This window comes from Phaenicophaeus curvirostris, chromosome 23 (genome assembly GCF_032191515.1).
Source record: "Phaenicophaeus curvirostris isolate KB17595 chromosome 23, BPBGC_Pcur_1.0, whole genome shotgun sequence".
Classification (NCBI taxonomy): domain Eukaryota; kingdom Metazoa; phylum Chordata; class Aves; order Cuculiformes; family Cuculidae; genus Phaenicophaeus; species Phaenicophaeus curvirostris.
In genome coordinates, this window is record NC_091414.1 from 7,368,039 (window position 1) to 7,392,243 (window position 24,205).

The window sequence follows — 24,205 nt, forward strand, 5'->3', positions numbered from 1 at the left end:
GACCCACATCAGCCCTGCACCACGCAGGGCTTAGTTTCAGGGGACACTTCTTCCCTGGCAGAAGCTGATAAAGGACAAGGTGAGGCAACAAAAGCAGGGGCAGAATCAGGACCAGGCATAGGTCTTGGTCTTCTTCATCCCTCCCAGTCTCAACCACCGCAGCACAGCTTTGCCTACACACATCTCTGCAGGGATCTCATCCCACTCTCCCCACTGCTAGGCACCCCACCAGCTCCATGGACAGAGGGACCTCCCTTGCCCACACATAGCTGGGCACCAACCCTATGCACCTGGCTCCAAACCACTTTCCCTGCCCAGCATCATTTTATGATATGCTCCCCTCCTCCCTTAACACCTGGAAGAGAAAAGTGTGAGTGGTGCAGTGTAGGCATCACCCCAGCCCAAAGCAACCTGTCAGCACCGTGCAGAGTGATATCTTGTCCCCAAAATGCCTGTCACCTCCTCCGAGCAGGGCTGGGGCCCCACTGGAGAGGGTCTGGATCTCTGCCTGCCTGCAGGCTGGCTCTGATGCAGGGACAGAAGCACCAACCCCACCTTGTGAGGCTCAGGCACCCCAGCATGGAGGGGCTGCATATCCAACTACAACCTCCGTTGCTCAGACAAGGGAATGCTTTCTTCCCAGACACTTCTGGCTCCCCCATCCAGCATCTCAAGGGGGTTTCCTACTGAGGGCAATCATAGAATCATGGAATGGTTTGTGTTGGAGGGGACCTCAAAGCCCATTCCGTCCCAACCCCCTGCCATGGGCAGGGACACCTCCCACTGGATCAGGGGCTCCAAGCCCCATCCAACCTGGCCTTGAACATCTCCAGGGACGGGGCAGCCACCCCTGCCCTGGGCAGCCTGGGCCAGGGCCTCACCAACATCATCGTGAAGAGTTTCTTCCTAATGTCTAATCCAAATCTTCCCCCCTCCAATTTAAACCCACTTAATGGCAATGGTCCAGTTCTCTTGGCTCCTGCCTTCTGCTGTGGCTTGGAAGCTCACTGGCTGGAGAGGGGATGCTCTCACAGAGGCAGGAGGAGGCAGGGAGTCCCAACACACACATCTCAAGCTGCCACTGCCCTCTGGGGTGACAGGCTGGGGAAACCCTGCAGAGATGCCTTCAGAGGAGGAGAAGGGATGACGACATCCGCCTTCTTACTGCTGATCCTCTGCAGCTCACACCACTTCATCTCCCTGTGCCTCAGTTTACCCTGGGTCTAAAGAAGAAAGGCAAGACAAAGAGCCTAGGGAAGAGCATCCCAAAGAGGCACCAAACCACAGTGGGGACACCCTTGCTCCCAAGGTTCGGCAGGGGCTGCCAGAGGGAGGCAGGTGGATCCTCCTGGTCCTGCTGAAGGGGACAGTGGGATAAGGAGAGGGAAGAAACCAAGGTGCTGGGGAGAAAGTTTGGTGCTGTGCCGGCGTACAGTGGAATACTAATGAAGAGGCGAGTGAGCTCCAGCCTCATCCATCATATTATGTAATGGCTTTACTTCTCTGCACTTCATTTATTTGGAGATTGCTCCCAGGCTGGCTCCTCGCCAGCAGCCACCAAATCCAAGTCTACAGAAATCAATCTCGCGCTGACTGATTAAGCCGTGTTTAGAACTAATTGCTCCTTCGTGTGTGGGGAGAATAAATTACGGGCTTTAATTTCACATCTTTAAAATGCAACTGCAGGTATGGGCTAGCTGTTAACCCCTTCCTGCACGGCCGCATGCACAGGTGGAGAGGGGACAAGCTACAACTGGCATGGATCAGGCTGGGACATGCGCTGCCTCCCCTGACAGTGGCTGCTCATCACCTTCAGCCACAGCAAGCCGAGCACTGGGCCAGCCTGCCTGGCAGGAACAGCTCTCTCTGACCACCCAAACCTTTCCCTTGAGCCACGGGGTGACCCAAACTCCCCCCCATGCCACTGAGTCACATGGCAGGGGACAGAGCGTGTGGCTGTCAAAGCCAGAGCCACCAGCTCAGCTCCATGGTGCCACCCTGCACCCATAGACATCACCCAACAGGCTGTGGATGCACGGGGAGGGCTCGTTGGGGTGATGCTCAGCTGCTGCTGGGTGCTTCATAGGATGAGGGGGACCCTAAATAATCCCTCTCCTTCTCAGCTGGCAACCCCCAGGTCCCAGGAGGCAGGAGATGCTGCAAGAATCTCTCCATGGCTGGACTGAGATGCTGTGCAAAGCACAGAGAGAAAGGCTGGGTTTTTAGAATGCCACAGTTGGATGGGGATGACATGCCACAAAACATCCTCCTCTGCTACTGCCTCCCTCCCAGGGCACCCAGCACCACCCACTGACCCAGAGGCTGGTTCGGGCAGGGGACCAGGCTGGTGGAGGCTGGTGGGGTCAGGCTGCCCGAGGGAGAGCAGGGAAGGGGAGGCTGCTGCCTCTCCTGCAGCAGAGCTTCATTAAGAGCCAAAAGACAGCAGCAATTAAATGCAAGGAGCAGCGAGCCCAGCTCTCTCCTCATTAGCACCCCGATGCGCTCGCCTGGCCATGGCTCAGGGTGCAGGGGGCTGCCCAGGGGCGGGACAGGAGCTTATTAACACCACACAGGCAGGGACCTGCTGCTCGTGCCACCGCCCCAGCAGCCCCACGAGCACCTGGTGTCCCACAGCACCCAGCCCTGGGCTGGCAGGGCGCGGCACATGATCACACACCCCGAAATATGGGGCCTACTGATGCTCCTGACATCACCCTGCCCTGTTCCCCCAAGTCCTGCATCACTTCACACATCAGCCTGCACCTCTGCAGGGCTGGCCATGCCCTGCATCCTTGCTGTGTCTCCCTCCCTCTCCCCATCTGTCCCCACATCCCCCCTGCCCTGTCCACACACTCCAACAGCTCAGGCTCCCCACCAAACCAGAGACCCTCCCAGCATCCTGACCCCACACAGCACCACAGCTCCACAGCACCCAAATCATGGAACCATGGAATCACTAGGTTGGAAAAGACCTTTGAGATCATCAAGCCCAACCATACCTGTCCACTACTGAACCACATCCCTAAGCACTTTATCTACCTGTCTTTTAAACCCCTCCAGGGATGGGGACTCCACCACCTCTGCCACTGCCTGAGAAGTCTTTTCGTGAAGAAAGTTTTCCTAATGTCCAATCTGAACCTGCCCTGGTGCAACGTGAGGCCATTCCCTCTCACTCCATCACCTGCCACTTGGGAGAAGAGACCAACACCCACCTCACCACAACCTCCTTTCAGGCAGTTGTAGACAGCGATGAGGTAGACATCGATGTAGACATTGACCTCCCCTTCTCCAGGCTAAACACCCTCAGATCCCTCAGGTGTCTCTCACAAGACTACTTCTTCAGCCCCTTCCCCAGTTCCATTCCCCTTCTCTGGATGCGCTCCAGCACCTCAATGTCTTTCTTGTAGTGAGAAGCATCACTCCCCAGCACAAATCCAGACCATGCCAGTGGGTGACACCCACATTTCTGGCACCAGCCATCACCCTCGTGGCTCTGCAGAGGGGCAGGGGATGCTCTGGGCAGTGGAGGTGAGCGCTGGAGGTGCCATCAGGATTGCCCACGTGGTGCATATGGACCCAAGCTCTGCTCAGCTCTGGTTTACAAGGTAGATTAGACATTAGGCAGAAACTCTTTGCGATGAAGGTGGGGAGGCCCTGGCCCAGGATGCCCAGAGAAGTGGCTGCCCCATCCCTGGAGGTGTTCAAGGCCAGGTTGGATAGGGCTTGGAGCTCCTGATCCACTGGGAGGTGTCCCTGCCCATGGCAGGGGGGTTGGAACTGGATAGGCTTTGAGGTCCCTTCCAACCCAAATCTTTCCATAATTCTGTGATGAGACTGGAGCCCGTGCCAGTCCCTGGCCCCCAAAGCTGGAGGCTTTGCCAACCTGGAAGACCCCAGTGCCATCCCGGTGCCCGTCTGCCGGGTGCCGGCCCAGCTGGGCTCTGCTGCAGGCCTGGCACAGGGATGGAGGGGCTGGCGGGAGCCATGGGCACCCACGGAGCCTTCTCACCCCCTTCTTCAAGGAGCCTCATTGTCAGGGGAACAGGCAGTGTGAAATCGGTCTGATTAGCAATTAGTCCCATTGTAAAAGGATTAGCTGGACCCCATTGTTTGGATGAGTGACTTGACTATCAATTGGTATCTGGCAGAGATGATGCTGCTGGGAGCGTCTCTGTGTCCTTTTGACCACAGACAGTGTCTGGTGCAGCTGGTGGGCGGTGGGTGCTGGGGGACCCCCGAGACACGCATCGACGCCAGGCACAAAGGTGCCCATCACAGGATCCCAAGCACTTTGTGATCCCTGCAGTCAGCACATCCTAGAGGTCACTCCTCCAGCCTTGGGGTGCTCATGGGTCTCAGGGTGCATAGGGGGCTGGACATCCTCCTGTGTGCCCCGAAGAGAGCATGGAGTGGAGGAAACAACTACAATTCCAGTGAGAGCATTGAATTGACCATTGGAAGAGGCTGCCAAGGGCAGTGGTGGCGTGTCCATACCTGGAGGATTTCAAACCATCTGGATGTTAGGGTTGGAACTGGATGGGCTTTGAGGTCCCTTCCAACTCAAACCATTCTATGATTCTATGTGGCACTTTGGGACATGGTTTAGTAGCCATGACGGGGTTGGGCTGACAGTTGGACTGGATGGTGTTGGGGGTCCTTTCCAACCTTATTGATTTCATGAGAGTAGGATTGCACAATCCCTGGTCCAAGCAAAGCAAAGGAGAACAAATAAGGGAGCCCTTTTGTCCTGTCCCTACCCCTGACACATCCCCTGCACCTGTCTGCTATCCCCATCCCTGTCCCTGGGCTGCCACCCCTCCTTACTGTCCCCCAACAGCATCACATCCAGCTCTTGCTCACAAGGACCCTGTGCACTCCTGCCAAGCCCCAGCCCTGTGGCTGGGATCTGTCCGTCTGTCTGGGCTGCTGGTCCATCCAGCTAATGACTCTGTCACCCAGCAGAGATCCACATGCTGGTTAACGGGAGGAAGCAGCAACTGGGCCGCTAATGAGCACCCTGCCGCCTGCTCTTCAGCAGCACCAGGATGGCTCCAGGGGTTAATTGATGCTTATTTACTGCTCGCACATAAAAATTGCCAGCAGTGGAGAAAATATTCCAGGGGTCAGAGGTTGGTGACAGCTCCAACAGTGCCTCATCCTAGGAGATGTTGTCCAGGGTAGCAGTGGTATGGGACAACCACTGGTGACAACCCATATTCACCCAAAACCCCACAGCACCAGCAACAAAGAGCAGGACGGACATCACTGTGGCCTCTTGGCATCATCCCTGGGGGACACTGAGCCCTCGAATCATAGAATCATGAAATGGTTTGGGTTGGAAGGGATCTTAAAGCCCATCCAGTCCCACACCTGCCATGGGCAGGGACATCTCCCACTGGATCCAGTTGCTCCAAGCCCCATCCAGCCTGGCCTTGAACACCTTTGGGGATGGGGCAGCCACCCCTGCTCTGAGCAGCCTGGGCCAAGACCTCCCCACCCTCGCAGGAAAACATTTCTTCCTAAGATCTCATCTCAATCTACCCTCTTTCAGATGAAAACCATTCATTCCAGCCCCATCCCTGCACTCTCTGATCAAAAGCCCCTCTCTATCTTTCCTGGAGCCCCTTTCAGCACTGGAAGATGTTCTAAATTCTTCCCAGAGCTGTCTTTTCTCCAGGCGGAACAACTCCAACTCTCTCAGCCTGTCCTCGTACAGGAGGTGATCTAGCCCTTGGATCTGTTCTACCCCTACTCCCTGCCATCAGTGTCACCACACCAGTGTGGGTCTGTCCCCTCCAGGCTGCCCTCCTCAGCCGGTGCCCCTGCTCAGCTCATCCCAGCCTGGCGAGCAGACAGCAGCTGGCGCAGGGCAGCAGCTCACCCTGCGTGCCAGAGGAATGCAGGCACCCCAGATGCTCACTACTAGGACAGACTCCTCCTGCTGATGGCAGCCGGACCCCCACACCATGTGTGAGGCAGGGAGCAGGATGAGACCTCCATCACCTCTGGTGGCTGCAGGCACATCACAGATACATAAAATCACTAGGTTGGAAAAGTCCTTTGAATTCATCGAGTCCAACCGTACCTGCCCATGCTAAACCATCCCTGAGCACCTCATCTACCCAGATTTTAAATCTCTTCAGGGATGCGGACTCCACCATCTCCCTGGGCAGCTTCTGCCAGGGCCTGAGAACCCATTCCATTAAGGAATTCTTCCTGATGTCCAATCTGAACCTGCCCTGGTGCAACTTGAGGTCATTCCTTGTCATCCCATCACCTGTCACTTGGGAGGAGAGACCAACACCCACTTCACCATAACCTCCTTTCAGGCAGTTGTAGACAGTGATGAGGTCTCCCCTCTCCTTTTCTCCAGGATAAATGGCCCCTCAGCTGCTCCTTGCTCTACTGCAGCCCCTCTTGCACAGGTGGGTGGAGGAAGCAACACGAAGGAGAAAACCAAGGAGAAGGCAGACGGGTGGCTGTAAATCCAGCTGAACACCTCACAAGGTTCCTCCAGCTCCCCTAGGATGGGACACAGCCTGGCAGCAGCAGCACGCCGGGTTCAGGAGGGCAGTGAATCCCCAACAGATTCTCTGCTGTGAGCAGCCCCGGGGATGTCCCCATGTCCCCAGGGCTGGGGCAGCACACGCAGCATGCAGGGAAGGAGCAGCTCCCATCGAAGGGCTCGGTTTTGAGCAGCTGCCATGGGCATGGGATATCCTCTCCTCCAGAACTGCAGCCTCTGCCCTGCCCCACAGCACCCCACGCTGTGCCCCACAGCCGTACCCCTACAGCATCACAGCAAACCCACTGTGCTGCTTCACCACCTCTCTTTGGTGCCCCATAGCCAGCCACGCTGTGGCCCACAGCTGCATCTCTGCAGCATCACAGCAAACCCACCATGCTGCCTCATCACATCTCCGCAGTGCCCCATAGCATCCCACGCTGTGCCCCACAACATCCCACAGCCGTATCCCTACAGCATCACAGCAAACCCACTGTGCTGCCTCATCACTTCTCTGCAGTGCCCCACAGTACCCCAGATCCATCTCCCCATCATCCCCCACAGCCCTGAACCCCTTACACTGTTCTTGAGCCCCCACAGCCATGTGGCTCCTATGTGGCATCTCCCCCTTGGGGACGTGGGGCTGTTCCCCACCCCAGCACATCCTGCCCCGGGCATCACGGCTGCAGCGGGGCAGGAGCCCACACGCTGCCCCCGGGAAGGGCACGGCGGGGGCAGAAGGAGGGTACCCGCCTCGCCGCTGTGGGGGTCTCGCCGGCGGCTGCCGAGCGGAGGCGAGCGTATTCGGGTCAGCGCCTCGCCTGAGCAGAGCCGCTCTGACGCGCTGCTAATTGAACCAAATGCCCATTAGAGGCGTGACAGGCCGTGTCCACGCCGAGCCCCCCTCCCGTCGCAGGTGGCTGACACGCAAGGAGCCCGAAGGCTGCTCAGCATGGTGGGGCCAGAGCATCTCCCGCCTCCTCACGCATCCTAGCCAGCTCCAAGCCCAGCCAGCAGCTCATTAGGAGACACTAATTACCCCATAGCATCTGGGGTTTATGGGAGACCCTATGGTGCAGCCCCTCTCGCTGCAGAGCCCCCCACAGCCCCTCTGCATGCCACCCCCAGGACAGAGCACGGGCAGAGCCTGGCAAGGGGTCCAGCCTTGTCCTGCCCCACAGGTCCATGGTGCCGTGGGGCAAAGGACGGATCCAGGGAATCCTCATGCTCGGAGTGGAGCTGGGAAACGTGCGCTGTGGAGCCAGGCTGTGCCAGATCATAGAATCACAGAACTGCTTGGTTGGAAAAGATCTTTGAGATCGTCAAGCCCAAGCATACCTGTCCACTACTAAACCATCCCTGAGCACCTCATCCACCCATCTTTTAAATCCCTCCAGGGATGGGGAGTCAACCACCTCCCTGGGCAGCCTCTGCCAGTGCTTGATAACCCTTTTGGTGACGTGATTTTCCTAATGTCCAGTCCCTCTGCCATTCCCTGGGCTTGGAGAGTGGGTTGCCCCAACCTCTCCTGAAGGAGGAAACCACCACTTTGACCCCAACCTACCACCAGGACTCACCAGCCCCATCCCAAGCCCAGCTGCGGCTGCCTGAGCTCCAGGTTCCAGGACAACGATGGATGCTGTGGTGGCTGGGTGGGTCCCCAGGTGAAGCCCACCCCTGCTCGGCCCCGTGCCCATCCTTGCCACTTCTACCATGCATCTCGTGGCTGACAGAGGATCCAACTCCAGCACAGCCCTCCGGGAACCCTGACACCATGCTTCCTCCTTGCTGCCCCTCTGGATTTGGCAGGTGAGTTTGTGTTTTGCACTTGGCTTGGTGCCTCCTCATGCTGGCCACAAGCTCTGCAAGTGATTCCCAAACCCACCAGTGAAGTGACTGATGCAAATCAAACCACACACCACTCCCCGTGCCCCCCCAGCAGCTCCCCCTGCCCAGCCTGCAGCCCTCAGCCAGGAACACCCACTGATGCATCCCCACTCCTCACACCCTGGCTCAGCGCAGGGACGTGCCAGAGCACCCGGTGGACCCCAAGCCATGGGAGGATTCTTGGCTCATCCCTTTCTGCACAGAAGAGTGAGACCCCCAGCACACCTCCCAGCCAGGATGGAGCTGGTGGAAAGCGGATCAGCCACATTAGGAGAGTCCTTCTGCCCAGGAACCATCCCAGCAGTGACATCAAAGCAGGGCACGGCCGAGCATACCTCTCCCCACGCTGGTTACCTCTGCTGCCAAACAGCTGGTTGCTGCCAAGTTCTACAATGGGAGTGTTGCCGTTGCCATGGCAGATGGTTTATTTTAGCCAGTCCCCTTCAAAACCACGAGCATCCTCCCTTCCCTGGTGGGTCCTGCCCCATCCCCATCCAGAGGAACCTCGCTGAGAGCCCCAGGGGGCACCCACAGTGCCCATCCCGGTGGGACAGCCTTTCCCCACTCTACAGAGTGGACAAAACACCAGCATCTCCTCTGCTTCCCACTATGGCCAGTGGGGCTCACACCAGCTCGACTGCTGGATCCTGGTGAGGTGGCTCAGGGGATGGTCACCCCAGCCCAGAGTGAAGGGGATGGATGGATGGATGGATGGATGGATGGATGGAGGGATGGATGGATGGATGGATGGGGACATCAGGACTGGCATTGAGTGATCCCACAGCTGGAAGGACCCCAAGATGGTAAATTCAGCTCCCACAGCTTGCTCAAAAACACTCCTTGCTGTGGTTTGCTTTTCCCTTGCCCAAAGCCTTTGGCTTCTCCTGATGGGGCCAGCACAGCCCCAAACTCATTGTGACTTTGCTGGGGCTCTGCATGACACTGATCACTCTCACTGGTGAGACCACATCCTGAATCCTGTGTTCTGTTCTGGGCCCCTCACCACAAGAAGGATGTTGAGGCTCTGGAGCGAGTGCAGAGAAGAGCAACAAAGCTGGTGAAGGAGCGGCTGAGAGAGCTGGGGCTGTTTAGCCTGGAGAAGAGGAGGCTGAGGGGAGACCTCATTGCTCTCTCCAACTACCTGAAAGGAGGTTGTGGAGAGGAGGGAGCCGGGCTCTTCTCCCAAGTGACAGGGGACAGGACGAGAGGGAATGGCCTCAAGCTCCGCCAGGGGAGGTTCAGACTAGATATCAGAAAGAAATTTTTCACAGAAAGGGTCATTGGGCACTGGAACTGCCTGCCCAGGGAGGTGGTTGAGTCACCTTTCCTAGAGGTGTTTAAAAGACAGGTGGATGAGGTGTTCAGGGACATGGTTTAGTGGCAGATAGGTATGTTTGGACTAGATAATCCAAGAAGTCTTTTCCAAATTGATGATTCTATGATTTTGTGACACCTTCTCCTCCAGCTTTGGGTGTTCCCAAGCTGGATCAAGACAGGAGGGGCCAGAATCATAGAATCACAGAATCATAGAACCATTTGGCTGGAAAAGACATTTGACATCAAGTCCAACCGCACTTGTCCACTACTAAAACAGATCCCTGAGAACTTCATTTACTCAGATTTTAAACACCTCCAAGGGATGGGGACTCCACCACCTCCCTGGGCAGCCTCTGCCAGGACCTGAGAACCCTTTGGGTGAAGAAGTTTTTCCTGATTTCCAACCTGAACCTGCCCTGGTGCAACTTGAGGCCATTCCCTCTCACTCTATTGCCTGTCACTTGGGAGAAGATACCAACACCCACCTCACCACAACCTCCTTTCAGATAGTTTGTAGACAGCAATGAGGTCTCCCCTCAGACTCCTCTTCTCCAGGTTAAACAGATCCAGGTCCCTCAGCCACTCTTCATAATCCTTGTTCTCCAGCTCCTTTCCTGGCTTCACCAGAAGATCTGGTCCCGAGGGTGGGTGGAGAGGAGAGGTCCCATCACCCCGCGGTGCCTGCCCCAAACCCTGTCCTGCCACGAGAACCTGGGATGCGATGCGTAACGCAGTAACCACACTGCATCCCAGCAGAACCACTGCCTCCACGAATCCCCCAGCACATCTCGCTCCCCAAATGGCTCATTAGAGCACACCAGGGCAGCAGCTAACGAGCAGGCACTCACACCAGGGAGAGTGGGCATGGAGTGGGCAGGGAGCACAGGGAGTGGGCAGGGATGCAGGTAGGGATGCGGGTAGGGATGCAGGTAGGGATGCAGGCAGGGATGCGGGTAGGGACGCAGGCAGGGATGCAGGCAGGGAGCACAGGGAGCACAAGGGAGCACAGGGAGTGGGCAGGGCTGGTAGCCCATGGTCTCCCTCCTCTGTGGGAGACCGGGGATCAGCAGGCAGTGGCCTGGCACTGTCACGGTGTCACTCTCCTCACAGTCCCCCTTGCTAAGGCCCCCCCTGCACTTTTGGGGTGCACAGCCCAGGGCTCAGCCCAGCTAGAGATGATCCCAGCACCCTGCAAGTGGCACTGCACCTGAGCCTGTGGCAGGCAGGGGCTGCACAGCTGCAATCATGCAGCGGTGCATGCACGGAGTCCGGCTGCAGGCTCGCCTTGGCACTGGATGCCACCAAGAGACACGGTCCCCACAGACCTGGGCTGGTGCTGCAGCATGCCCTGATGCCAAGGAGCCCCACACAAGCCCTGGCCGCAGGTCGCTGCCTGCAGGCTGCACCCTGATGCCAACGTGGGGCTGATGGGGGGCAGGGGACAGACAGGAGTCTCTGCCTATCTCCTGCCTGCCCTGCCTGCCTGCAGCCCAGCACATGTCCTGTATCCCTGCCCTGAGATGCAATGCCAAAAGAGAGAAGAGGGGGAGGTTCCAGACGGGCTGTGGCTGCCTGTTACGCATCTCCAAGCCCTGGCACACTCGCCTTCAGGCTGTGGCTGAGCCAGAGGCTGCTGGGCCACCTGCCCTGGCCAGATGGCAGGGGGACCTCGTTGTGCTGCCGGGCATGGCACTGCTCAGGGGACCCGTGCCAGACCCTGCTGCTCACCCTGCTCAGCCCCGGCCCCGCAGTGCTGCTGAGGATGGGCTGGCAGCCGGCGATCACTGCGCATGCAGCGAGCATGGGGTTGGATTCTGCCCCCGTTGCAGCACCCTATGAGAGCACCAGGCTGGTGCAGCACCCAGTGAGCCCCAGCATCCCAGACACCTGCACCCAGCCAGACCCAGCATTCACACAACCTCACCCAGCCAGAAGCTACCTGCTCTCCCAGATCCCCAGAAAACACTGTGGCATCATGCCACGTGCCAAGAAACCCCTCAGAACAGCTCCCTGGCAAAGCAGAGCCCCTGCACCCCCTTCCCCGAGATCCACACACAAGTCACCCCAGAGCGGGGTAAGGCCTGGATAAGCTGGATAAAACCCATGAGGGTTCCCCAGGGCAAGACGTGAGGTGTCAGCACAGCCAGATATGCTCTGCTTGGTACCTGCATCCAGGTGAGCTATCATCTCCCCTGCCTCTGGGGACAAAACCCCCCCTCTCAGGTTGCCTGGACTCCTCTCCAACATACAAGATCAGTTGGGCCGCCTCGGAAAGACCCTCTCCACCATCAGCCACTTACCCAGTAATGCTCTAATTACACCCCAGAGCTGGTCACCAAAATAGCTGCATTAAATCACTTGGAGCTGCCATGTAATTTTTGCATGAAATTACAGTATTTTTTCCCCTGGGTTCAATTTCCTCCACACCAAGTTCTCACCGCAGCCAAATAATTAAAGCAGCTGCACTCCCTTTTCCTCAGGTACCGATTTAATTCCCTGCTGGCTGCCCCCCCCACCCCCACATCACTGCCCAGTACCGGGGCTGTGGGAAACTGGGGACAAGGTGTGACACAGCACCCGCAGCCCTGCCTATGCCCACCCAGAGCAGACAGGAGCTGCTCTGGATCTGAAAGCAAAGCAGATCAGACCCCTGGGAGACCCAGAACCCATGAGGGATGCTCAAGGCACCCCAGGCAGGACGCTGAGCCCCCTGGGAGGGTCCAAAGCCCCTCAGATAGAGGAGCTGGTTGTTCCCAGGAGAGAAACTACCTGCCTCCTCTTCATTGCTTGCAGCCCGCAGGAGGAAGATGAGGGAAGCAACAGGGCTCAGCCTGCACCATTCTGCTTTACATAACGGTGCTGGGGCACCTGTGGGAGGCAACTGTTCTCTGTTGTGCTGTGAAACCCCGTCACTGGGTCACCAGGCTGCCTGGGAGAGATCACAGAATCATAGAATTGCTTGGTTGGAAAAGACCTTTGAGATCATCGAGTCCAACTGTACCTGTCCGCTGCTAAACCATCCCTGAACACCTCATCCACACATCTTTTAAACCTCTCTAGGGATGGGGACTCCACCACCTCCCTGGGCAGCCTCTGCCACTGCCTGAGACTCTTTCCATGAAGAAATTTTTCCTCATGTCCAATCTGAAACTGCCCTGGGAGAAGAGACCTACAACCACTTCACCTAAACCTCCTTTCAGATAGTTGTAGACAGCGATGAGATCTCTCCTCAGCCTCCTTTTTCTCCAGGCTAAACAACCCCAGGTCCCTCAGTTGTACTTCATAAGAGGAGTTTCACCTTTTGCTTCATCTTGGAAACCTGAGGCCATTCCCTCTCATTCTGTCATGCTGGTCCCAGAATGTGTCACTCTTGTACCACCATCCACGTGCAGCACCACGACGAGCTGAGCCACAGCGGCAACCCCAAACCCTGCAAGGTTTTACATCCAGCCCCATCCACCTTTGATCTGTTCAGTCAAGGCTGCCCTGTTTTCAGGCTGTGACCTACACCAGAGCTGGACTGCACCCAAAAAAGAATGGAAACTGGGCACAGAGCCATGCACTGGGCCACACGTGTCCTCGAGGACTCACTCTGCTCCAGGTATTCCCCACCTGCCCCAGGGCACCCACCCTGCAGGGATTCTAGGACACCAGTGAACCCCTCAGCTCTGGCCAAGGCTCCTCCGAGGGGCCCATGGAGCAGAATCAAACCCTTTCTGATGTGCTGAGTCCCAGATGTGCATCCAGGACCCCAGTGGGTTTGTGGTTACTGCTAGAGCAGCAACGGGCTCTCCGTATTCTGCAAACTCCCTAGCAATGGCAGGAAACCTTGGGGAGATGCATCTCAGGGCAGCCCTTGGAGATGCGGGGACTGGTTTCCATGCATGGAAAGCTGCCTTTTGCTTCTAAAACACCTCCAGAGGTTTCACCCTGCCACCAGCAAGCAGGGATGGCAAACGCTTGGGAGCACATGGGTGCTCATCCCTGAGGTGGATAGGGACCAGACGGGTTGCCAGGACAGCAGGCGCATCCCTGTCTCAAACGTTCTTGGCTGAAAGATGTTTCATGGATTTTCTGATAAAAAAAAAATCCAGTTGCTCAAGAAAACAAGTATTTCTCCTCGTTTGTAGGTTTTAGGTCCCAAAGGTGGGGCAGGGTGGGGTTTGGTGACGCAATGCCTTTGGGTGAGAGGAGGAAATATTTGTCATGGGGACCTGTTGTGCAGCACAGAAATGTTGCAAAAAAAGCACTGTTTTAAAAGTATCTGTGAAAATAATGAATGATTTCCACCCAACAGCGGCACCAGGTCCACCTGCTCACGCCCACGGTCCCCTGCCCATCCTGGCAGGCTCCTGCTGTCCCCACCATGCTGTCCCCTTGCCGACACCGCTCCACACCCCAGCCCACAGCACTCCCTGCTCCAGCCACCCCACCCAGCTCAGCCTTGGCGCATCCCAGCATCATCCGGGCTGGGACCAGCCCTGTCCCCTCCACTGGTGCCAGCTGGCCCCACACCAGCCCTTCCAGCCAGAGCACCCCACGCCAGCACACGCTGCAGCACAGGAACCCTCCCAAACCCACGCAACTCCTTTTGTTCCAGTTCCAGCTTCATTTTTGGGTGTACGCACAGGACACGGAGTGCACAAAGCCCCCTGTCAGCAGCACAGCCCGTCGGAGACTGGCAGGAAGAGGAGACTGTCCATGGTTGCCCACCTGGCAGGGAGGAACAGGTGAATGCCTGGAACCAGCATCCAGGCTGGCAAGGATGGGGACACGGAGGTGGTGATATGAGCTGTCTCCATGTCCCTGCACAGCCAGAAGCACAGCAAACAGCCTCAAGCTGATCTCCCTCCTGGCCCAGGCGGGGTCCTGATCCATGTGCCCCATCCCCACCAAGGAGGAGGTCTAAGAGGCAGCGCAGAGATGCTGGCACAGTTGAGATGTCACCAAGTGTGGTACTGACCCAAGAGCCATCAAACATATTCAAATCAGCCCACGCAGCTCCCCTTTTTCCTCTTACAACTTCATCTCTGTGTGTGTGCATGGGACACAGAGTACATAAACCCTGTCTACCTGGCACAGCCCTCCTGAGACTGGCAGGAACCAATGGATTTGGGAAGAGAAGGCTGCATGGCTGCCCACCTGGCAGGGAGGAACATATGAACGCACCATGCATGAAGCCAGCATCCCGCGAGGATAGGGATAAGGAGGCAGCAGTGTGAGCTGTCACCATGTCCCTGCACGGCCAGGAGCACAGCAAACACCTCACACCGATCTCCCTCCTGGCCCAGGCGAGCCCAAAGACACCAGGTCCTGATCTGTGTGCCCTGTCCCCACCAAGGGAAAGGCAACCCAGAGATGCTGAGATATCATCAAGTGTGGTAGTGACCCAAGGGCCACCAAGCACCTCCAAAACAGCCCCTGGAGAGCTGTCCCCCAGGTCACACAGTGCAGCCGGGCTGGAAGTAGCGGGGAGTTGGAACTGGATCATCTTTAAGGTCTTTTCCAACCCAAACCATGCTATGACAATAGCAGGAGAATCGCTGCCTGCTCACCCCACGCAGGCGGGGAGGCTCAGCTGCCCACATGCTCACACTCCCGCATGCACACGCACACCCCAGGGCGAGACGCGTCGTGACGGGAGCTCCCAGAGCCCGACGTGCCTTTCATGTCACTTAGGCAGCCGAAGTCTCACGGTCTGTGCCTGGGGCTGCACCACACGCTCTCCAGCTGCACGCAGACCCCGTTGGGAGAGACGGTGATGCACCAGGGAGGCAACCGGAGCCCCCTGGCCATGAGCATCATGCACGATGCGCTTCTTGCATCTTGGAGCCCCCCCAGCACATGCTCCGTGAACCAGAGTCACGCGAGCCGTGAAGGTCACCACAGGGCCCCAGGGAGGTGGGAAGGAGGGATGCTGCCCCCACCCACACAGCCTGGGGCTGCCTGTGGTCAAGGGAAACTGAGGCACAGAGTGGGCTGGGCCAGAGGAGCTGCCGGCAAATCTGCTTCACAGTATTGCTCCAGCAATCAGCCCTGCCCTGGCCACATCTGCCATCCACCGCTTCCCAAGAGACCCAGCCCATGTCCCAGGGCCAGCCCAGCCCTCCCTGACTCCGCTAACAGCTTGCAAGACCCCTGGAGATGGCCAGGGGTTGGTGGGACATGAACATGCCCCGTGGATCTCCCTGCGGGGTATCACAGAATCACTAGGTTGGAAAAGACTTTTGAGATCATCAGGCACAATCATACCTACCCAGTACTAAACCACCCCTGAGTACCTCATCTGTCCAGCTTTTAAACCCCTCCAGGGATGGGGACTCCACTACCTCCCTGGGCAGCCTCTGCCAGGGCCTGAGAACCCATTCCATGAGGAAATTTTTCCTGATGTCCAATCTGAACCTGCCTTGGTGCAACTCGAGGCCATTCCCTTTCACCCCATCACCTGTCACTTGGGAGAAGCAACCAACACCCACCTCACCACAACCTCCTTTCAGATAGTTGTAGACAGCGATGAGTCCTCCCCTCAGCCTCCTTTTTCCCCAGGCTAAAAAAACCCAGCTCCCTCAGCCGCTCTTCATAACCCTTGTTCTTCAGCCCCTTGACCAGCTCAGCTCCCTCCTCTGGACGTGCTCCAGCCCCTCAATGTCCTTCTTGGAGTGAGGGGCCCAAAACTGAACACAGGATTCGAGGTGCAATGAGTAGTGGAGGGTCCTGGAGGAGAAGAGGTGTGGGATCCATCCCTTCTCTGCCTTGCTTGGCCCCAAGGAGCATCACAGCAGTGGGAGCAGCTGAGGAGCATCGCAAGGGCTCCCAGACCCCACTGGATTCTCGACAGGTACCAAAAGCAAACACGCTTTTGGATGGAAGATGGAAAAAGCTCCATCTTCTTGTGGGGTAATAAAATCAGCCACTGGCCCAGGACTGGAGGAGCTTGAGCCCAAGTCCAGCTGGTCCCACCAGGATGTCCTCAGCCCGCCACAAGGCATCTCCTCCCCCTGTCCCCCACACAGGGGGAGAGCATGCACCCACACACCCATGTGCACCCTGACCAATGCCCAATAATGCCCACACCCCCGAACCCCAGCCTGCAGCTCCCCAAACCCCCTTCCCTGTGCCCCACATCACCGGTGGGCACAGGCGCACACCCCAGCATGCTCGGGGGCTGCATGGTGACTCAGCTGACCCCCCCACAGCAGCTTGCTTGGCACCTGCTCATTAATTACAGTCCCACCAGCACCATCCCTGCGCGGCGGGGGCTCACCAGCCTACGCTTACTCACACAGAGCCGGGAGGAGGGGATGACACCCCCAGGCACATCAGGTGCCCAGCCAGGTGGGCTTGTGAGCCCTCCCTCCCCAGGCCCCAGTGAGTGTGGGAGCTTAGAGGCTGCAACCTTCCAGGGCAGGAGGCTCCCACACCCCAGTGCTCCCCACCGATGGGGTGCACAGGCTCCACCAGCACCCTGCACAGTCTGGGCACCCACTGAGCTCTTTTTTGGTCACTGGGCTTCCTGCACAGCCCTGCCCACATCTCCTGCCACCAGAGCTGGGCACGGTACAGGGCAGGCTATAGGCTCCCAGTGTCACCCCATGCTGTCCTGGTGTCACCCATGGACTCCTGGTGTTACCCCACGGGCTCCTGGTCTTTGAGATCATCAAGTCCAACTGTACCGGTCCACTAGTAAACCATCTCCCTAAGCACCTCATCTGCCCATCTTTTAAATACCTCCAGTGACCGGGACTCCACCACCTCCCTGTGCAGCCTCTGCCAGTGCTTGAGGCCCCTTTTGCTGGAGAAATTTTTCCTGATGTCCAATCTAAACCTGCCCTGGCACAACTTGAGGTCATTTTCTCTTGTCTTATTGCCTGTCACTGGGAAGAAGAGACCAGCACTCACCTACCTACAACCTCCTTTCAGGCAGTTGAAGACAGTGATGAGATCTCCCCTCAGCCTCCATTTCTCCAGGCTAAACAACCCCAGCTCCTTCAGTCGCTCCTCATAACCCTTGTTCTCCAGCCCATTCATCAGCTTCCCCCGCCTTCTCTGGACACGCTCCAGCCCCGCAATGTCCTTCTTGTAGTGAAGGACCCAAAACTGAAGGAGGGCAACACAACGTGCCAGGACACTTTCTTCTCAGAGCTTTCCCCCCAGGATGGATTCCTGGTGAAGGGTATTTCCTGGAGGAAAACAGTCTCAGGACCAGGAGGGAGTGGGATGCTCAACACGCCTCACCAGTGCCCTCCTGCAGCTCAGCTCCATCTCCTTCCAAGTGCAGCTGCTCAAGGGCAACAAGGAGAGGGAATTGCCCATTGACCTGGATGGTCTCCAGCTTCCCAGGGCTGTTCTCCCTTTGGAATGCTGACTCCCAGCATCCCATCTGCAGTCCCCAGCCCTTTTCACAGGGATGCAGTGGGGCACGGGGTGGGTGTCGTATCCCTGAGCTCTGCCTCTCCTCCCACCCCTTAAGCCATCCATCCTCTGGGCTCCAGGCGCTTTCAGGGTGCACCCTCAGGTGCACTTTCAGAGGCACTTTCAGGGTGCAGAGCACAGACAGAGCTCTATGTGCCAGACGGGGCTGTTGCTCCCCAAAGACTGCCGGACCATTTGCCTCATCTTTCCACCCCTGGGCCTCTAAAGAGCAACCTTGGAGGTACCAGGCTGTCCCCAGTGCTCGGCCACAGCCACCCAAAGCCTGGGTTAAAAGACAGGTGGACAAGGTGCTCAGGGATCTGGTTTAGTAGTGGACAGGTACGGTTGGACTTGATCTCCAAGCCCACTCCTGCTCTCAGTCAGGTGGTGAACAGGTGAGAGCAGCAGCAGGAGGTGGGTGGGTTGAGGTCCTCCACTACCTGCCTGCCTGAGCTGGCTCCCGGATGCTGGGTTACCCGGGAAACAGCGGATGACATCGCACGGGAGGCAGGGAAACTCTGCCCGAGGTGCTCGGGATGCCAGCGCCGTTGCCAGGGAAACGGCGGGTGACATCCTGCAGGTAAGCGAGGGTGGACAAGTTGGGGACCCCACAACATGCCCTGGCTTTGCCTCCCCCTCCTCCTGCAAGGGGGCCCCTGCCCTGTGCCAGGTGGGCACGAGCCCTGGGGGTGGCACTGGGGACAGCCCCCACTTGGCCACCCCCGAGGCACTGGCAGGTGATGATAAGGGAAGCTTTTCCCCTTGGGGACATCGTCACCCTGCCTGGGGTGGTGCTGCTGGGCTGGTGGCATCAGGGAGAGAGAAGCCACTGCACCTTGGTCCCAGCCGAGTGCTCTGATGCTTGTTACCCCCCCTACTGCCTGTTATCCCCTCCCATACCTGTTATCCCCTTCACTGCATGTTACCCCCACACACTGCCTGTTACACCACCCGATCGCTTTGTCAGTGCCTGGGGTCACGTTCCCCTCCCTGCAGCTCCCCAGCCTCAGCCCATCTTCACTTCTCTCCCGGAGTGGGGTGGGGGGCAGTTATCGCACCCTAAGAAGGGGCAGTTTGCTCCCTAACAGCATTCCCAGGTTGCTTTTCGATTAATCCCAGTCTCTGCTTTTCCCCTTTAAGGGTTCAGAAGCACCAGGAACCCCTCAAGATTTCCCCCTAAACTTTGCCAGCTGTAAATCCCAGCTGCCTGCTTCCCCCCACTCCTGTTACCCCAAGCAGGGTGACACCCCCTTCCTTCTCAGAGCCCTCTTTGAGCACCCAGGGTGGCAGGGAAGACCCAGCCCACCATGGTGGTGTCTGGGCTGCGCTTGCACAGCTGCAGGCAGGGAGGGAGCTGCAGGGATGCTTCCAGGCCAGTATAAAATCAGTAGGATCAGGAGCAGAGGTGGTGGAGCCACAACAGGGCCTGCTGAGGGTGAAAACGCACTCTGCAGCTTCTGCCCCCTCACGAAGGCAGCTCCAAAAATGAATCACCAACCAAGCACAGGCAGCCTGGGCAGAAGGCAGATCATAGAATCATAGAATCATAGAATAACCAGGTTGGAAGAGACCCACTGGATCATCGAGTCCAACCATTCCTATCAAACACTAAACCATGTCCCTCAGCACCTCGTCCACCCGTGCCTTAAACCCCTCCAGGGAAGGGGACTCAACCCCCTCCCTGGGCAGCCTCTGCCAGTGCCCAATGACCCTTTCTGTGAAGAATATTTTCCTAATGTCCAGCCTAAATCTCCCCTGGCAGAGCTTGAGGCCATTCCCTCTTGTCCTGTCCCCTGTCACTTGGGAGAAGAGCCCAGCTCCCTCCTCTCCACAACCTCCTTTCAGGTAGTTGGAGAGAGCAATGAGGTCTCCCCTCAGCCTCCTCTTCTCCAGGCTAAACACCCCCAGCTCTCTCAGCCGCTCCTCATCAGGCCTGTTCTCCAGCCCCTTCACCAGCTTCGTTGCTCTTCTCTGGACTCGTTCCAGAGCCTCAACATCCTTCTTGTGGTGATGCACCTGGGGAGGCAGCAGCGGTCCCCTAGGATGCTGCAGAGCAACAGGAACACAACAAACCCTGTCTCAGAGTGGTTTGTCTCGGAGGGGTTTGGCCACCTGAGATGGAGCAGTTTGACCTGTAATGGCAAAAATTACATCAGCCCGAGCTGCTGGTACTGCTCGAGGGAGGATCCAGCCCAGCAGCACCACAGCCCCGTGGAGCCTTGCTGAGCCCAAGCCATGGGTGCTGCAAGGGGGCCGGTTCCACTCCTGCCAGCCGGACCAGGAGCAGGTGGAGACCACAGAATCATGGAATGGTTTGGGTTGGAAGGGACCTCAAAGCCCATCCAGTTCCAGTTCCTGCCACAGGCAGGGCCACCTCCCACAGGATTAGGGGCTCCAAGCTCCATCTAACCTGGCCTTGAACACCTCCAGGAATGGGGCAGCCACCAACCTGGGCCAGGGCCTCCCCACTCTGACAGCAAAACATTTCTCCCTAAGATCTTATCTCAATCTCTCCTCTTTCAGCTGAAAACCATTCCCTCTCATCCTGTCCCTGCACGCCCTGATCAAGAGCCCCTCCCCAACTTTCCCAGAGCCCCTTTCAGTACTGGAAGCTGCTCTAAGGTATCTCCAGAGCTTTCTCTTCTTCAGGCCAAGCAACCCACGAGCCACAATGTTCCAGATCAGGGCATGCAGCATCTTTCAGGCTGTTTTCAGACCTGATGGGTCCCTCTGGAGCAAGAGACCCTGAAAACCTGCCCTATCTGCAAGCCAGCAGCAATGCCACGAGGTGCTAGGTCCGTGTCACCAGTGGGGTCTCATCTTTCAGTGGAGCAACCAGACACTTGGAAACAAAGCCACCAAAACAGGTGTTTCAGGGGATGAAGTCAAAATTTGTCCCAGAACACAGAGGAAGAACCAGTGCCTGGACCAGCAGGAACAAATCATAGAATCATAGAACTGCTTGATTGGAAGACACCTTTGAAATCAAGTCCAACTGTTCTTGTCCACTACTGAACCATCCCTAAGCACCTCATCTGCCTGTCTTTTAAACCCCTCCAGGGATGGGGACTCCCTGGGCAGCCTCTGCCAGTGCCTGAGAAGAAATATTTTTCTATATCCAATCTAAACCTCCCCCGGCACAACTTGAAGCCATTCGCTCTCATCTTATTGCCTGTCACTTGGGAGAACAGACCAACACCCATCTCGCTACAACTTTTCAGGCTGTTGTAGACAGTAATGAGGTCTCTCCTCAGCCTCCTTTTCTCCAGGCTAAACAGCCCCAGGCCCCTCAGCCACTTGTCATAAGATTTGTTCTCTAGCTCCTCCACCACCTTTGCTGCCCAAATCAGCCCTGGGTGCAGGGTGAGGATGCCCTGGCCTGAACCACAGGGTCTGAACCCTATCCACTGCCCTCCTTAATTAATTTTTAGGCTGTTCTAGTGGGAATGAGGTAATGGGGCCTGTGGCAGAGCTGGGGAGACACAGGTGGGGGGTGTGGGGCACACAGGGGACAAGGTGCCAAGGAGGGGGACAGAGGGTGCTGGGGCACAGGGAGGAGGTGTAGAAACAATGGAAAGCCATGCATCACTGCAGGAAGGCAGCTGCTCCCAATTCCATCCCAAAAAGGTCCATCCTGAAGGGCACAAGTGCTTGGGGTTGTGCCTCAAACCTCCTTAACACGCCCAGCAGCCCCATGAAGTCCCCAGGCTGTGGGCACCTGCCCGTGGTGCCAGCATGACCCCACAGCCAGTGTGCCAGCAATCCCAGCAGATCTGGGGGGGCTGGGACACCCCCTGCCCGCTGACACCCCAGGGGACCTGCTGGCAGCCCTTCAGTCGTCCGCCTTCCCCGCGGGGGCCCTCAACCAGCTCCCACGCGCTGCTGGCCTCCCAGCTTCATGACACTGAGCTTTAATTGAATTAGACGCTGCTGCCTGGGCAGCGCAGCCTGCAAACCATCCTCGAATTCCTGGGCACGGCGCCCACTCGCTGTCTACAAGCCGGTCCCTAGCCTCCCCCCAACCCCATCGCCTCCTCCTCCAGCACTGACCCAGAACCCAGGGGCGTCCGAGCCCCTCGGGAGGGAGAGGGGGGGTCGGGTGGGCTCAGGGGTGCAGATGCTCAGCCTGGGGCGAGCGATGCCGTCGGAGGGCGCAGAGCGCAGGGGAGCCCCCATATCTCTCCCTGTCGGGGTCAGCTGCATCACAGCGGCCGTCGAGCCAGCCCGTCCCCACGCCAGCTTCCTCCGCTACAGAATGTACCGAGGGCCCCCGCGGCCCCAGCCAGGGACACGATGTGCTCCCCGCTCCAAGCCCTGTTTTTCCTGGCTGGGTTCCTGCTCTGCTGGCGGCCAAGCACTGTCACTCAATGCAGCTTTTGTTCGCTCCCCACTTGCCTCCCTTCACACCTCCATCCCACCCCTCTGGACCCGGCTGTAATCATCCCAGGCCATGACCGCGCTCTGGCCTCTGCTGCAGCTCCATCGCTGCCTCCATGGGATTTTCCTTCCCCATGAGCGTGGCCAGGGCTGCTGACAGCAACAGAAGCAATGCCGTCCTGCTGGCAGGGGAGTCCAGCATCCTCACACCCACAGGCATCACCAGGAACCTGCCAGAGCACCAGCTCCCAAACACCATCCCCCAGGAGGGAGGACATTGCGCCCCTTCTCCTGCCCACAGCCTCATCCTGCTGTGTGCACGGACTTAGAATCACAGAATGGGTTGGGTTGGAAGGGACCTCAAAGCCCACCCAGTTCCAGCCCTGCCATGGGCAGGGAAGCCTCTCACTGAACCTGGTTGTTCAAAGCCCCATCCAGCCTGGCCTTGAACCCCTCCAGGGATGGGGCTGCCACCACTGCTCTGGGCAGCCTGGGCCAGGGCCTCCCCACCCTCATCATAAAGAAATTCTTCCTAATGCATAATCTAAATCTTCCCTCCAATTTAAAGCCATCCTCCCTCATTCTGCCCTTGCACTCCCTGATCCTGAGCGCTGCCTCAGCTTTCCTGGAGCCCCTTTCAGCACTGGAAGATGCTCTAAGGTCTCCCCACAGCCTTTTCTTCTCCAGGTTGATCAACCCCAACTCTCTCAGCCTGTCCTTGTATGGGAGGTGCTCCAGCCCGCAGATCATCTCCGTGGCCTCCTCTGGACTCACTCAAACATCTCCATGTCCTTCCTGCGTTCAAGACTCCAGAACTGAACTTGGTTAATGGGTCCATCCATAATTCACCTGTGTGTGTTGGGGCTCATTGCTCCCCATGCTGGGCAGCGCTGCTCCCCTCCCAGGACCCCCAGGGATGCCCAGTCCCACTGCCATAGGTGTGAAGCACATCCACGATGGGGACCTGGGGAGCACAGGGCATGGAAAGCGCATCCAACTTCTGACACCCACTGGAAAATGTCAATTTGAGGTCCAGCACAGCCACTTACTTCATTTTTCCCAATCTTTAAACATTTCCTATAGTACAAGCACAGTAATCGCTTTCAACCCAAGCTGCCAATATGACGTTTAACCCCGCGGGAGTCGGCTCCTGCCTGGCCAGTGCTGTTGGTTCCACTGCTTTCCCCATTCAGCCAATTTGTTATCTAGGCTGCTTGAGTCAAATTTGCTTTTCCTTTGTGGAAAAAAGGTCCTCACCAGCAAACATCGCTCAACTGACTAGAAATGCAGCTCCCCACACCCAGAACTTTCACTGACCCCAAAAGTCATCCCCATGCCCAATGGCTTGGCACAGTAAACCTGGTACCAGGATCCCAGTGCCGCGCACATCGGCAACAGGTACCAATACACACCGGGATAAACCCCAAACGCTCAGGCACAGCTGGGCACAAGGCTGCCTCTCCTGCCTCACAAATGCAGGCTGAAAAGGGTGAGGATGAAGAGAAACCACATCCCTAGGAGCATCCATGCAGCCACTGCTGCCTTCCCAGCCCCAGGAGGGGGCATCCCACTCCTGGGGCTTGGCAAGGAGGCAGAAGGGATGCACTTGCCCAAGCAGAACCCGCTCCAGCTCCAAAATCACCAGCAGGTCTGGCTGCTGAGTGGTAACTCCTTACACCAAGCCTGCAAGGGATAGTCAGCCAGTGG

The 24,205-nt window shown here is 57.6% G+C and overlaps 1 protein-coding gene across 1 annotated transcript in view; it reads right to left on the minus strand.

Annotated features, from left to right (window-relative positions):
- FOXO6 (forkhead box O6) overlaps nt 1-24,205 on the minus strand; it is a 43,877-nt gene that overhangs the window by 4,356 nt on the left and 15,316 nt on the right. The window lies entirely within an intron of this gene.